The sequence below is a fragment of the Vigna umbellata genome, chromosome 5, assembly GCF_029865625.1.
Source record: "Vigna umbellata cultivar VRB3 chromosome 5, Vumbellata_1.0, whole genome shotgun sequence".
Classification (NCBI taxonomy): domain Eukaryota; kingdom Viridiplantae; phylum Streptophyta; class Magnoliopsida; order Fabales; family Fabaceae; genus Vigna; species Vigna umbellata.
Window position 1 is genome coordinate 33,454,748 of NC_142169.1, and position 12,606 is coordinate 33,467,353.

Below are 12,606 nucleotides of genomic sequence, written 5' to 3' on the forward strand. Positions count from 1 at the left end.
CCTAACATCGGCACTTTTCCTAACTGCTTTCCGAATGTCATCTTCTTCTACACAAAAATATTTCTTATGTGTTGTCAATACTATAATCCCTTTGATAATCTCAAATTTAAGCTAAAAAATAATTTCAATAATTAGAATATGTGGCCATCTCTCACTAAAGATTCACAATCATGACAATCCTTCTAATATCCAACTTTACCCATACAGAAAAAACTCCTCGAGCATGAAATGAGAGATGCTATAATTAGAGAACCTTAACTTTGAAGAGTTCAAGTATTTAGGTTTAATCTATCCTAGTCTAAAGAAAATTAGAGCCTCATGATTAGATATCCAAAGAAATGAAGATAAGGAGAGATTCAATGCATTTGTTTCTTTAACTATTTTGTCATGGTTCATATGTTTAAAGGGAAAACATGATCAAAATATTTTCAATTTCATTTTTATGGTTATTTATAGCAATTCCAATGAACAATAATAAAAGAATTCTGATAATTATACTTTTTAAATAATTAAATTGATTTTTTGATGTGATTACATTAAAATATATCTATATTAAATAATGGTAACGAATTAATGAAGCAGTTAATCATGGTAGGCTTGCGTGTCATTTGCTGAATAAATTTAAGCACATCACGCCTTCAAAGATACGAAACTGCAGAAAGGGGAAAACGACAACTTAAGTTGGACAACTACGGTGTTGTCCAGTTGATTTTTCTTTTCATGAAATTATATTTTCAGCTTTTCTAATTTTACATTTTCTAGTTTTGGAAGAGCACGGACACTGCAGAGTTCAATAATTGAGTAAATAAACAACGACATTAATCACAGTTGACCCAAACATATATAATAATTAATTAACTTAATCACCAAAAGTTTTGTGAGGAACGTATGTAGCTCAGAAATTGCCAAGTGTTCTCTTCGAATTTTAAATAATCTCCTGATTCCCATCTTAACCAAAACCTAATTAATATTTGCATGTGCTAGTGCCAAATCTCAAATTGACTTGAAAAAATTTTAAAAAAAAAACTATGGGCATGGGAGAGAAAAATGTAAACTATAATTTGTTTTGTTATGTGAAAGATAAATCAGAGCTGAATGATGATCAATGCACATGTCATATTTTTCAGAGACATATCTCTTTCTATGATATAATGAGGTGGTTGAGAAATACATTTCCAATTTATATACTTGTCATTGAGTCACTTATTCTATCACAAATTTAAAGCTTTATGTATATTAAAAAATTAAATAACAGAACTAACCATTCAAATTCACAGCAAATAGTTTCAGAACTTAACTATTCATTTGGGTGATTCACTAAAACAACATATTGATGATTATAGATAAACCCTAAAATCACAATAATTGGTTAAATGTGCAACCCTTATTTATTAATTAATTTTTATAATTTTATATAATTTTCATTGGACATGTCACATATACACGTATGCCACGAGTGGGATGGCACTAAGAGAAGGAAGCAATTTGAGAGTTGGGTGGCACGTGTGGCTATGTTTCTTTCAATGATTGATGAGGGAAAAGATAGAATCATACATTCTTGGTCTGCAATTTCGGACAATAGAGATATATCTTATTTAGAATGACATTTTTGCAACCTGTGATGGCTACCCATTTCATATCATATCATATCTAAATATTAATATTAATATCAAAAGTCATAAAAAAGGATTAATGAAAAACAAATTTCTCATGGAACAGGAGAGTTCTGGTTCACTGGTTTAGTGCTAATAGACAAATAAACAATATATGGTGAAATGATTGAAAACGATAAGGGATCAAACGTTATACTTTTACACGTAGTCAGATATGAATTGTCAAAATCGTAAACAAAGTTATACAATCTTTTTCTAAAATGTTCAAAGATATATAAAAAGACGGTTTTATGGAGTTAAAATACAATATACTACAAATTTAAAATTAACATACATAATCTCAATTAAATACCTAACTGTATCATTTATATCATAAAACAACAAAGATTAATCAAAAACTTTTTTGAGCTACATACATGGTCTTCGAGTTCACATACATCTCAAGAAGCATAAATAACTCAAAATGAGAAAAACAAAATTTATTTTGTTTAACTCTTTGAATGAATGACATGTAGAACTCTTCATCGACACTGATTTTATAATCTTTAATCTTCAGGGATAAAATAGAGATTAATATTTTAAAGAAAAGACGGAAGACTTTAAGAGAAATAATAATTTTATGATAATGAACTTAACTTTTTAAAAAATTGCTTTATAGTTTGAAACTTTTAATATTAAAATATTATAGGCTCATGATATTAAAACCACCAATATTCTATATGCTCTTTCTTATATTCTTACATATTCTATCATAATTTTATTTATGATAGTTTTTTTTTTGTCTTTATTTTTTCTTGGGTTATCTACATACATATGAAGATCTGCTGCATGTAGAATTTGATTGATAAAGATAAATCTCTATTAATATAGGATTATTGTAATATCTTTGGTTTAATATTTATGACTTGTTATAGACAAGTTTGAACTTCACATAGACTTCTTAGAATTTAGTTGAAAGTGTTTGATAAAACTTTAAGATAGAACATATAAATGTTTGGTTGACTTTGTCACATTCATTTTATTTTATGGAGAGACATTGTATGGATTGAGACCTAAGAGCAAGTGAAAAATTTTATTCATTAAATTTGCTCAACGATTTTGTATGCACTAAGTAATTTATTTCTTTTCGAATTAGGTTTAGTTGTCTTCATAAAAATTGTAGCTTTAGATGTTGGCTTTACAATATCTTTGAGATCATTGAAAAGAAATTTTAGAGGTCTAGTTATGACTATTTTAATGAGCAAAAATCAAACTTTCTAAGTTTTAGTTAAAGTTGTTGCAACTTTTTAACTTTTAAGTTAAGTATTTTTTTTTCTTTTAACTTGAATTATTTGTAAGAGTTGTAGTTTATTATCTTTGACCGTTGTTGTATATTGATTTATGCTTTATGGGTTGTTTTTTAATTTGGATACAATATAATAAATTAAGAATGTGTAACATATTACATAAAGACTCTATTTAATATTATAATGGGATTATTGTTATATTTTACATATTTTAATACTTGAAATTAGATAATTTGTGAGAATTGATTAATTTTAAAAGTGTGAGATTGATGGTAAGATGTTCACATCATGTTTATCAAGGAGGTAAAACTATGTTTTTCTGTAATGGTAATATATTAAATTTGTGATTTCTTTTGACTTTGTTGCTTACTAAATTTACAAAGTGAAAAGTATTATGTATATGTCATGAGAGTTGATGAATATTTTTATGACTTGGCTTATAATTTTAAATAAAATTAGATATTGTAACTTATCTTGTTATTTGAGTGGATAATGTTAGTTGCTTTTCTCAAATATTGAAGAGAAAGATAGTGTGATGCCTACAAAATCTTTTGAATCTAAATTCAATGCATTGTGTGTGTCGTTCAAAAGTTATTAAGTGTCAATGTGATGGGTTGGATGAGATGTAAATGTAGTTCTTGTGAAATTTAACATGAAAGAGTGTACTTGTATGTTAGATTTGAAGTCGTACTTGTAGTTTTTTTTCATGAAATAGAAAGACGTTTAAATTGATTTTAATAAACATGTGTTTAGTATGGATGCTGAGTGTCTATGAAAAAAATGTGATTTGATGGAATAAATTGTTCTTATTTTTTTTTTATGATAGTTTTTAATTATTGATTTATTTTTGTTGTGTGATTTGTATCATGATTTAATTAAAATAATAGTGTTTTTACACTAAAATATTGTGTGTATGTAAACTTTAGATAAATATATAAATTTTGGGGGTGATATAATTATCAAAATTAACATGAAAGACGTGAAATTGAAATTTAAGTAAGTAATTTCTTACTGAAATTTTATCAAAATTAACAATAAATTATTTACAGTATATTTCAATTGTTCTTTAGGTTGATTTATTCACTTCCAAAGTATATATTTCACCATCATACATAGAAAAAATAAATAAATAAATATTATAAAATTTTAACTCAAAATTTTAAAATATAAATTTATTGATTTTTTTTCATATTTTATGTTTTAACATCAAACTTTTATCTTTGTGCTTAAATTTCTAATCATGTAGATTTTCTTCTTTATAGAATTAAAAGAAATTAAAAACTATTAAAATGTTATAAAAAAATACATAATACATAAAAAAATCATTTATTTATCACAACATAAAAATTGTATTTTTTATTAATTAAGCAATTCGTTTATATATTTTAAAATGTTTATTTGAATTTAATAAATGAAAATTTAATTAAGACAAAAAAAAACCATTTTATTTATTTAATATAAATATATTTTTTATAAAAATTAAATTTAATTGAAAAATATGTTAGAAGTGATAATTCGAGTTTTTTTTTTTTATATTATAGAAGTTAGTCATTAAAAAAATCAGTAAATATTTAATTTAATAATATGGTATGTAAAATATATATGAATTACTGTTTCATATACATAAAAATTGTGAGAAGTGAGTTCGAATATATTGTTGAAAGGCAGGATTCAAAATTTCATATACATGCGTATATACACAATCATACGTAGAATTGACCTTTGTGGTTTCAACCTAAATTGGTTAACAAAATTGTGTCCTCATTCATACGAGACAATTACTGGATAATAGCTCCTTTTATGGATGCAAATGCAAACACCATTGGCTGTGTTATCTTCTTCATCATATCAAAGTATTGAACAAAGCCACTTGCCACCTAATAATTGGCTTCCATTGATGAAAACTTCACCATTTTCCTTTTGCCTTTAAAACTTTGGAAAGTTTTGATTACGACGCAAATTGTCTTTTTTTCGTCGACTCATCATAGTAAGATCAAAGTCAATTATTACGTTTTTCTTTATCATAATAATGGATATACTTTCATATGGAACCTCAAATCTTACCAAGAATAATTACTACGTACGTGCTTACATTATTCCTTTTCAATTTATTTTTAATTATCCATTAAAACTACTTTTATATTAATTTTCGTTTTACTATTATTATATGGGTTAGTTTGTAATGTACTGTTCTTTGAAATCGATGGATAAGATAATTGGATAGTTATTTTTAAAAAAAGTAATATTTATTTATTATTATTTTTTTTCTAAGTTTTATTTAAAGTATATGGATTGAAACTCTATAAAATTTTAGATTCGGTGCTGTTGAGATGTTCTAAAACGATTAAATTTTTTGTTTAAATGAAACCTTTACTCAACCAAAAGTGTTCTAGTAATGATGTAACTCAAGTTCGTGCAATTTTCGCTCAAATAAGAAATGAATTAAAAACATTAGTTTAAGAAAAAATAGTTTAGTAGAAAAATATTCAATTTGGCTATATTTTCATGTAGATTTCTTAAAAAAAAATCAATCATTGTTGATTTTTGGAATTATGTGAAAGCAAATATTAGATATAATTACAAAATATGCTAACATATAAAAAAAGTAGAATAATTTATTATGTATAATATTTATAATATTTGGAAAATAACTAATTATTATATATAAATATTTAATTATGTTTTATTCAAATATCTCCTCAAATCGGAGAATAAATATTGATGAATAAAATGATCAAGAATAGGAGGAAGTGTTTTTACAAATATATTAACTATCATGATGTTTAGTTTTGACATAAAATTTAAGTCAATAATTACTTTTGACTAAGTTCATGAATAAAGTTATAATCAATATATATATATATATATATATATATATATATATATATATATATATATATATATATATATATATATATATATATAACTTTCATGATGAAGGATTAGATACAAAAATGCATTATAGATTTAAAGAGTATAGTTTTATCAATTGAAACTTTAGAAAATTTAACCCCATTTAAATTAAGCCATTTAATTTTTTTTTTAAATTTACACAGTAAAATATATCATATTTGTCATATATTCATCAAACTGCATAAATCATTCAGTTTTAATCATGTTATGTTTTTAACGTCGTGAATCAAAATGACTTTATTAAACATTTTTTAACAAAATATGGAACTTATTCAAACTTTTTTAAAATGCAAACACCAAAAAGTAGGGACCTAATTAAAAAAAAAAAAAGTAAAAGAGACAAGAAAGAAAATGATGTTTGTGTTGGCTTAATATGACGTGTCTTCTTTGCAATTGTTTATTTTCATCACATCACATCGCACCAACATAAAGTCAAATTCAAAATGAGAGCACTTCCAAGCTCCAAATTCTTCCGTTAAACCTTCTATTAATCTATTTAAATAACATATTCTATTTACTTAATATATTTTTAATTTTTCAGTTCTTCCAAACAACACTATTTATAATTTAATCCCCTAATAGATAATTACATTTCAATTCTTAAAAAATAGCATAAATTAGTATATCCTTCGTTATCGAACAAATTTCATTTTTTGAGCAAATAAAACTTTATATTTTTTTTTTATGAAATACAATCTAGATAAAAAAAGTTCTTGCTCGCCGAACCAATTTTACTGTTTAGAGATTACAAGTTATTTTTGAATCAGCGTTAAACATTTAATACAAAAATTATTATAAGAAATTAAAAATAAAAAGTGGTATATATACACAACTATACATATTTCATTTAAAACATTCAGAAGGAGAGTTTATTATAAATAGAAACATCATTTTAATGTAGATTAATAAATTTGAGCTGTTTATAATTATTTATATAATAATTTTCTTCTTTAATAATTCATAAGCAACTCTTGTAGATATATTGAAAGCTTATTTAAACACATTCAATTCGTAATTTATTTCGGCAATTAAAAAAATGTTATGCAAGGCTTATTTCTGCAATCTTGTAAATACATTATTATAGCCATCATTACAAAACAAAACACAAATAAGGGGCAAGTTACCGTCTAATATTATAATATGTAATAAATAATATCAACATATTTTTACGTGTAAAGTTTCAAGGTCATTCATATTGACAGCAATACATACATTTTAGACTTTGAAATCGACATTTATTATATTATAATATAAATCTTGTCCGAATAATCTTAATCAATAACTTTATGTATATTTTACGGAATAGAAGTATGATTATTTCCTCCTCAATTAAATATTATAAACTTTCATTGATTATTTCATGTTTCTTATTTGATTTCGATGCAAAGTATTTTTAAACCTAATTCAATCCTACAATACTGAATTGTAGGATGAGGTTTATATCTCATTTATATATTATAATTTGATGTTTAGTATTTATACGTAAGTTTTTAACTATCTTGAATTTTAAGTTTCTCATCAATTATCATATTTGTAACACTTATTTTATTAGTTTTATTCTAGTAAAATGAAATGTTAAAGTTTTTACTCTATGTAATGGTGAGAAAAATGATAAAGATAGATTATCACATGATACACATTTAAAAAATTTAGTGAAAAATGAAATATTATTTTAGCTAAATATATAAACTTATATTGAAAAAAAAACATGTAAATATAGTTTTCATAATTACTTTTGTAGTGAGGTACGATTTTGTGCCCTTCGTTTTGCTAAATTTTAATAAAACATATGTAATTAAAGATAAAAATAAAAATTAATAATGTATTTTTTATTTAATTTCAACAATTTTGTTAAGGTGAGAACATTTCAATAAGATACAACTTATAGTTTAAAAATTTGAATCTAAAATTGACTATTTTTATATCTGAGAATTATGATATGTTACTGCAAATATGTTTAGATCTACAAAACATCACATATTATTATTGTATGCAACAAATGCCGGACATAGTTCTTAACAATCGATGTATGTGAGATATGTCACTCTTTTGACCGATTAGTCATGACAAAAGTAGCATTGGAGGATTAACAAATTAAATAAGATTAGAAGGTTATTATATTATTATTAAGTCTTCAAATAAAAGCCTACTCAATACTGTATAAATTTATGTAAAATATCTGATAGTTAATTATTGGAGTGTCTTTTACATATATATAATTAACCGGATAAATAAAAAAAACGAACAAGGCCTGTTGTAGTAAAACAAGTGCTGTGGACTAAGATTAACTATAAGAAGTTGTGGATTAAGATTAACTATCAACCTATAAGAACAAGTGCAAAAATATTATAAACTTTAAATATTTATTTTAAGGAATCAAATTTTTGAAAAATAATAAATATTTAAAATTAATACTGATTTTAATTTGTTAATACTTACAACATTAAATGTTCAAGTCCATAAGAATCTGGTTAGGAAGAAAATAAATGAAGAAATAGAGAAAGAAAAGAAAAAATAAATACAATTATCATTAAATGTAAGCGACCTAATTGTAATGAAAATATCACTTCAAAAATTTTAATTTATTAAAATAAATATTTAATAGCTCTCTAATAATACGAAAAAGACCAATTAAAAAATATAGAACAAAATATCAAAATTTTGAAAGAGAAAAAATAAATAAGCGAGTCACCGACACAATAAAAGCCTGACAAATAATGGAATAATAATCTTCTGCAGAGAATCGCAATTCTCGGAATCCTGCAACTTAGCTACATCATGACATGATCTGGAAAATAATAAATTCATAAGAATATTTTGTTTTCTTTTGAATTTGAACAAATAGTAATCATAGTTTAAAAGAACTAAATGGAAATATTTTTCTGAAAAACAAATCAATCCCTTAATCTGAACTAACATAGCTCTCTGCGAATTCACTAAATAAAATAAAAAATGAAGAAAAGGGAGAAAAAGAAAAGGCTTATCTTGTGGAAAAATCACTTGAAGGTGAAGGAAAGAACATATTTGAAAGACCTTTTGCTTGTGATAAATGACATTAATGTTGAAATGATCTTACTTTTATAAATATAAAACTTGTATTCTAAGAAGACTTTCACTCACCATTGCATGTGGAAAAAGTGCATAGTAAGTGATGTGCAGAAATAGGTTTCCATTCCCCAATTAGGTCTCTTCCCGTACCTTAAGCATATTTTTAAGGTGATATTCATCATTTCCATGTTTCATACTTCAACTTTAACTAAAACCCACCATTTTCTTATACTAGATCACTAAACATATATAAAAGAAATTAGAAAAAAACATTTGCAATTCAAAAGATTTATAACAAAGTCAAATATTAAAACATGTATAATTGAATCTTGATTCTTTTATAATCTTTCATAAAGAATAGAATTTAAAAAACATGAAGATCATCAGTACAATTGAAGAATAAATTAGGAAATTAAATAAATTGTATTTTTATTTAATTGCAAACAATTTATTTTTATTTTTCAAGTTATTTTTGGACCCATTGTTATTGAGCTTTCTTTTAGAGTTTCTTAAGTGCCTTAAACATTTGTACTTATATATAGGGACATCAAATACATATGTAGACACTTTTGGAATCATAATATATGCATTTGCATTTTTGAGAGAGGATTCTCTTGGTTATTGGTTTAGAACTCTAATTCTTATAAAAAATTAACATCTTTTTGGTGAATCTTCCTTTACTTATCAATTTGCTAGATTGTGGCGTCCTCATCTCCGTCTTATTCTGCATTTTTTTCTAATTTATTTTTATTGTGTCCCTAGAGGACTCATTCATAAAAGATTATACTCTTTTTTGGACAAGATCGTATAATCTTCTTTCTTCCCTCACAACCTTGCTACACATAATTAGATAAACCAATTATACAGAGAAACAACTTAGAACATTTTAATCACCTAGATAGAATTTATGCAAAAATTTAAACTGACTATGTGATTGTTATTAAAAGGAAAAAGAAATATTTCAAAATGTTAATGAAATAGTTATTTTTATTTAAAGTTAAATATAGTAACATTTGTCGTAACCATGACTTAAATGCAAACAAATTTAAAAGCTTTAAAAATATCACCATTGTAATGTGCAAGGAAATTAGTTTGAAGTGAAAGAAGAGAATATAGAAAGCAGGTTAACTAAGAGATGAGACTGAGAGTTTATTCTCCAAAATGGGTATTAAATTGTTTAGTGTAGGAATAATATATTTGTCATTTTTTACATAAATTGTTGGAAGTTCAACGTCGACTAGAAATAAGACCAAATTATAATATATAAGAAAGGTGCAAACCTTACCTTACAAGCTGGTTTTGTGGAATTGAGTTAGACTTAAAACTCACTTTCTAATATGGTATCAGAGCCAAGTTAGAGTCTATCCTAACAATATTTATTGTTTCTTGGACATTTATATTTCACCCGTTGTTGAGCTATTATCAGACCACGTGAAGGGGGTGTGTTGGAAATCCCACATCGACTAGAGATAAGATCAAATTATAATATATATATAAGTGAGGTGCAAACCTCACCTTACAAGCCAGTTCTGACATATCAATCGTGTTAATTATTTTGTTAGGAAGTTTTCTAGAAAATATACTCACTTAAGTAAGAAGAGACTAATAAAATCAGATATCTTTCTTGTAATAATAGTTTAAGAAACAACTTTAGAAATATAAATTACCCGTAGAATTAGACCGAAGGACAAAAAGAATAACTTTTATTCTTCTCCTATTCTTGCATTTATAGTTATCCTAATTCACATGAAAATAAACGTTTAAAAAACATATAAGTAATATATTTTAATTAACAAATCATAATAACATGAATAAAGTTTAACATACAATAACTACATATAGACCACATATGAATTTATATATAAATATGCTATATATAGATGATGAAAAGCAATAAAATGATGCAACAAACGCATTAACATAAAAAATTAGGAAAAAAAACGTGTTAAGGTAAACGGTATTAAAATGAAAAATCAAATGTAAAACATTCTTGAAAACATAAAAAATTTGACTAAGACACCAAACATCAAAAGTAGTTGAATCAAAGTAGGAAAAACGTGTCGTTAGTAAGAAGATTGAAAATGAGACTAAAGTTACGAGAAAGAAGTTACATGCAATAACTATAGCAGAACGTGAAAACAATTTAAATATATGTGACACGATGGAGGTGATTTTTATTAGTTACTTTTATTTATGTATTTTGTTTTATTTTGTTGTGTCAAGTAACTGTTAGAACAAGAGATAAATATAGCATAATGAGAATGTTGCGAATATAAAAAAAAAATGATAAAATGAATGTTAGTGGTAGCAATTTGAGTGAGTGCTCTCTTCTATTTTTTTTACTTGTTAATATCTTATCATTTATAATTTATTGTGCAATTTACATTCCTTCAAACCCTTCGTCATCATTCTCTCTTCATTTATCATTCTTCATTTTGTTTTAATTTTGATCCCTCCATCAACCTATCATTAACAATAAAAAAAACATTAAAAATATTATCATTAGAAAGAAATGCATGATTTATTGATTATAAGCAATATAATGTGGAATCAAGTGAATTAAAGATATTTGTGGCTTTGATCCACTATATAAGTGAATTAACTGTGAAATTTGGCCTCATAATGAATAGATAGAACACTTAAACACTTTTAAATCAAATTTAAAAGTACTATATGTTTGCTAGTCGCTGTAAATCTAGCACAAGATTTTATGAAAAATATAAATAATTTTCCTTACATACAATATTTTTTTTCTCAAACCAACTTAAATACCAAACAATAATCCAAAATATAGAAACATAGAATAGAGCATCCAAACATAATCAAATTTTAATATGAGTTTGACCGAGTTAAAAGAATCATTCTTACAAACTGATCTCATTAATATTGATGATTAAATTAGAAGAAAAAAAAATCTTTAGAATGAATGTGAATTTATTCTCTTTATAAATTTGATCACTTAAAATTTTGTATTAACTTTTAAACTATGATGATACATGATCGGATTTTGAGAAAAAAAAAATACAAAATAAGAAAACGACATATGTGAAAATAAATTTAAAAGAAAGAGAAGCAGGAGAGAATAGGAATGGCTTTGCATCCATAATGAGTAAGTTGAACAAATATAATTTATTTGTTTTAAATGAAGCAAATTGGATGACATTTTTAATTTTCCCAATTGAATATCCATTTTTCTTATGTTTTGAATATTCATTTGTTTGAAATTCAACAAACCTACCGACGACACAGCATAGGCAACGGTACAAAAGCATAAGTTCTATGTCCTTTGTGTTATTACACATATTCCCCTCACATATAATTCTATCATTTTCCAATTTGCAATCAGACCCTTCCACAACCAAATAAATTATGCCCTAAAAATATTAAAACCAATTTAAAACATGTGGAAGGGATATTTAGGCCATTTTGAAGCATGCGCAAAAGCTAAAAATAATAATGTACCCAAACCAAGGCCCACCAAAAACAGTGTAACACGTTGATTGAAGACCAGACCAACGTAAGCACGGAGCCAAAACAACAATATAACAAACAATACTAATTAATATAATAATAAGAAGAAAAATATTTCAATATAATAATTGTTATGTGATGTTAGAACCATGTCTTCATCTATACGTGGTGATATAATTTGATATTTTTTACTAAATTGTAATTTTAGCGCCTTTTTAATTTCTTTTCAGCGATTTGTTTTTAGATAACTTTATTAATGTGGGTGAATAAATTAA